The sequence below is a fragment of the Eretmochelys imbricata genome, chromosome 15, assembly GCF_965152235.1.
Source record: "Eretmochelys imbricata isolate rEreImb1 chromosome 15, rEreImb1.hap1, whole genome shotgun sequence".
Taxonomy (NCBI): Eukaryota; Metazoa; Chordata; order Testudines; family Cheloniidae; genus Eretmochelys; species Eretmochelys imbricata.
The window spans coordinates 14,443,968-14,448,842 of record NC_135586.1 but is presented as its reverse complement, the minus strand read 5'-3'; the positions used below and the strand labels follow the sequence as shown (position 1 = coordinate 14,448,842).

Here is a 4,875-nt window from a genome sequence, read left to right as displayed (position 1 = left end):
GGTGGATCCAGATGAGCTCGGCTTCCTGAGGCAAACGGGTCTGTGTCTGGGACCCTCCGATTCTCTCTTAAACCCCCAGTGCTGGAGAACGGCCCCTTCATGCAAATCAGCCCCCTGCTCACTGGCTGCTGCTGCCTTTCACTCCCCAAGAGCGAAGGGACCCAGGGGAGAGCCTCTCTGCATAAATCCCCTCAGACACCTGTAGGGGAAAGGACTCCTTTGCCTTTCATCAGCAAGAAGAAAGTTTAGCTCATCCCAGAGGTGAGCAGCTCCCAATGGGTTTAGTCTGCTGAGAACGTCAAGTGCGGACCCCTCTCCCCAGAAGTCTCCAATTTGATCTGCCTTGGACCACACATTAAACTGTGGTTTCTTCTCATGCTCCCAGGCCACAATTGTTTTCAGTGTTATGCCACCATTTTCAGTCATTGCAGGAAGAAATGCTGGCCAGTTTTGGGGTGATCATTTCTGGGGTGCTGGATGGTGTGGGTGCTGTTGGATGGGGGCTGGTTATGGAGTGGGTGCTGGATGGTGTGGGTGCTGTTGGATGGAGACTGGATTTGGGCTATTTTCGGAGTGGGGGCTGGATGAGGGCAGTTGATATTTTCAGACTTTACATCAATCCATGGTTCCCAGGACTGTCCCGATGTGATGCACAAACTCCCCATTCCACGGGGCTGGCTGGACTTGGCTCCTCACTCTGGGAACTGCAACCTGGCCCCTCGTGAGCGGGTCACAGCCCTGCTCAGGTCTGGCCCGGCCGCCCCACGGGAACGAGTGAGGAGCTGCTGGTTCATCTTTTCTTTCTCCCTTTAAGCCGTCGTGCCAAGTGCAATGCCCCGTTTCTTTCCGGCAGCCCTCGCACAGCGTCCTTTGTTACTCAGCAGACGGTCAGTGTTCGTGGGCTCGAGGCGGAGGGGTCTAGTGCTGGGCGCGCTGACAGCCCCTGCCTCTGAGCGTGTGGGACACGCACCTGCCCCAACATCTAGGGCCGGTGCACACCAGCACTCAGAGCCCCTCCCTGCAGTGGGGCCGGCTCCCACAGATTACTATTGCCCCCTAGTGGCCAGCGTCACACTTGCCATGGTCACGTCCCTGACTCTCCAGGCCTGTAGGGAACATCGCTCGCCAGTCCCATCCAGCATTCAGCCTCTTCCATCCAGGATGTCCTTCTCCACACTAACCAGCGGATCAGGCCCTTGGCTTAGTCACGTTGGGCAGAGATCAGTCAGTTATTCAGGCAGCTGGAGGAAGATTAAGACATTCTAGAGCTGGGCAGCCACCGGGGTGCGGCTACATGAATTTAACTCTGTGAGTCCCCAGGGGAAGGGGCAGGGAGGCAGAACCACCCCGGGCTCCTGCATGGCACTTTACCCTACCGGACAGAGTAGAAATTGACCATCACCACCTTAGATCCCCTACACCGAGAGTGCCGAGGAACCGTAAATCTCCACAGTGTTCAGGTGAAATAACAATATCCTGGAAGAGCGTCTCTGCCTTTCTATGCCCTGGGCATTCATCCCATTCCCCTGAGGATTTGATTGAGAAGTAGAGCAACTGATGGGCTGCTGAGCAACCTGGCCACCCTAGTGAGAGGCAGGGGTGTGTCACTGGCAGCACTCAGAGCCACTCCCTGCAGTGGGGTCCGCTCCCACAGATTACTATTGCCCCCTAGTGGCCAGCGTCGCACTTGCCATGATCACGTCCCTGACTCTCCAGGCCTGTAGGGAACATCGCTAGCCAGTCCCTTCCAGCATTCAGCCTCTTCCTTCCAGGATGTCCTTCTCCACACTAACCAGGTGATCAGGCCCTTGGCTTAGTCACGTTGGGCAGAGATGAGCCAGTTACTGAGGCAGCTGCAGCCCCCTGGATGAAGATTAAGACATTCTAGAGCTGGGCAGCCACCAGGGTGCAGCTGCTACATGAATCTAACTCTGTGAGACACAGACAGACCCGTCCCCAGGGGAAGGGGCAGGGAGGCAGAACCATCCCGGGCTCCTGCACAGCGCTTTACCCTGCGCTTTTGAACATTGCCGGACAGAGTAGAAATTGACCGTTACCACCTTAGATCCCCTACACCGAGAGTGCCGAGGAACCGTAAATCTCCACAGAGTTCAGGTGCAATAACAATATCCTGGAAGAGCGTCTCTGCCTTTTGATGCCCTGGGCATTCATCCCACTCCACTGAGGATTTGATTGAGAAGTAGAGCAACTGATGGGCTGCTGAGGCAGAGCTGTGCTGAGATGGCATCAGCCAGGGCCCCAACAGACGCAATCGCTCCGGGATTTCAGAGGGTCTCTCACTGTCCTTGTATATAACGAGTAGGGCGGGGGGGAGGGGGGGCACGGCCAGGTTTCTTCTGGTCCTACTGCATATACTATTCGTCAGTCTCTTCTCCTGTGCAGGTGTGGGGGTCCGGGGGAGTGTGTGACAGGACGTGTGTGTCTGTGTGTGTGAGCGGGAGAGGGAGAGAGACAGAGGCAGTGTGTGTTGGGGGAGAGTGAGTGTGACGGCATGCTGTCTCGTAAGTTGGAACAGCTGCTGTCCCAGAAACACCATGAGAGACTCTTCCCCTGTGTGCCAGGTGGACCCGGTGTGGGGCAGGCAGGCTGAACCAGGCAGGATCCAAGTCTGAAGAGGCTCAGTGTTGGGGGATCCAGGTGTCCCACCTGTGTGGGACAATCTGGGTGCAGGCAGACTGTGGCAGGATGTGGATGCACAGGGGCTCAGGGAGGGGCAGGGTCCAAGTGCAGGGACAATGGGACTGTGCAGGGGCTTCTAGGTGAAGGTGGTTGGGGATCAATGGAGGGGTCTGGGCATGGGGGTCTCAGCGGGGAGTCTGGGTGCAGTTAGTTGGGGGGTCAGTGGCATGGGGTTCTGGATGTGCGGGCTCAGGGTGATGGAGCTCATAAGGGTCAGGGTTTGAGTGCAGGGAGCTCAGTGGGGGTGGTGTGGGTGCAGGGGTGGAGGTCTGGAGGCAGGGGGTCTGGGTGCAGGGGGGCTCCAGATGCAGGAGTTGAGGTTCAGTGGGGGGGGGGGGGTTGGTATGGAGAGCTAGGTGAGTTTTAGGTGCACGGGGTGAGGCTTGGTGCGGGTGTCTGGATATGGGAGGTCCAGATGCATGGGAGTTGGTTGGATGGGGGAGCAGCTCCCTGTACAGTGTCCCCTCCCTCTACAGCAGAGGAGTGATGGGGGCAAGAAGCAGGGGAGGATGCAGCTGGGGAAGGTTTTTTGGGGTGAGTCTGACACAGCCCCATTCTCCTTGCAGGGGAAGAGGAAGTCCCTTCCTCTCCTGCCTCCAGCCCAGCCGGGACTAGCAGCTGATCCTGGTTCAGGGTTGGAGCTCCTGGCTGGGGTATCGCCAGCTCTGTGGTGATTTACTTCTCCATCGGCTGCTCTGGGTACCTGAAATGATGTACCTGAGCTGCTAGGGAGTGGTGTGTGACTGTTCTTGCAGCATCCCTTTGCCATGGGTTTTGTGGCCGCAAGAAACCCTGGCTGGTCTGGAGCTGTGTGTCCGATGGGACGGCTGCTGGCTGGTTGGGTGTCACTGGGAGATGTGGCTGCTGCAGACCGATGGCTTGAGGAGTGAGGGGCTGCTGCTGGGCTCTGGAGTTGTGCTTGATTGGGATTGGGACTGACCAGGATGGGTGCTGCTGGGGGGCTCTGTGGTGCTATTGGAGCATGCTGCCAGGTGAGGCTCTGCTGGGAAGGGTGGGGCTGAGACCCTTCTGCACGGCACACTCCTGGAGGGGAGCCCCACTGAAAGACAGCAAGGAACCAGCTGAGCAATGGGGACCATGAAGATCAAGGCAACTGGCTCCTGTCTGCTCCCCTTTGAGTGGTACTTCCCAGCAGCAGGATAGTGTGGGCAGGCCGAAGGCAACGCTTGCCCCCTCTGGGTTATAGCAGCCCCTGGGTTTTGGTGATCTTGTCGTGACCCTCGCACCACTCCAAGCAAGACTGGCAGTCGGAGAACCCCTGCCCCAGAGACCAGGGAGCAGAGAGGGAGTGGCTGGGAAGCTGGAATCCAAACAGTGGTCTCTAGGGTCCCTTGTCCAGCTCAGTCATGTGAGCGCTGTTGGGGAATGGAAAGCCCCAAAACCCAGAGATCTCTCTAGCCCAGCAGTGTGTAGCCTGACTTGCTTTACACTGGCCAAGTACAGACGCTGAGCTCCAGCACTGTGAAGGTGAAGAGTACCCGCTGTTCGTCAGTGCTACTGTTACTAAAATTATTCTGGCCGGGGTTTTACAAAAGCTGTAGACCCTCCATGCTGAGCTCATCACAAAGCGGGCCCCCACTCACTGTCTCTCACAGCCACAGGGAACATCACTGTATAATTGTTTGCAGCATTCATGTTGTTCCTTTTCATGGTGTTCTGAAACCCCTGGGGATTCCCTTCCAAAGACGGGACCAGGCTGATGAAGTGATCAGTGTAGCCAGCACAGAGAAGAAGTTGCACCTACCTAGATTAAGACGAATGCAATCCAAGCTAGGGAAGTCATCTTCTCCTAGCTGGTTTGCTATTGTTGTCTCTTCCTGGGACACTAATGTTCTGTTCTGATCCCAGGGGCACCCTACTGTGAGCAGTAGCGGATACTGGGGCCGTGCAGGCCAGCTCTCCAGGGATAAGAGGGAAGGTCCTTGCGTGGATCAGTAACTGCTTAAAAGATAGGAAACAAAGAGTAGGAAAAAATGGTCAGTTTTCAGAGTGGAGAGAGGCAAATAGTGGAGTCTAGAAGGATCTGGGTAGGACCAGTGCTGTTCAACATCTTCCCAACTGGTCTGGAAAAGGGCCAGTCAGGGAGGTGTCACAGTTTGCAGATGATACAAAACTACTCAAGATAATTTAGTCCAAAGCTCATTGCGAACAGTT

General features: G+C 56.5%; 1 gene segment (V, D, J or C); it reads right to left on the bottom strand.

The window, feature by feature from the left end:
* Positions 1-4,875, bottom strand: part of LOC144275415 (immunoglobulin lambda variable 5-39-like) — a 284,664-nt gene that overhangs the window by 34,748 nt on the left and 245,041 nt on the right.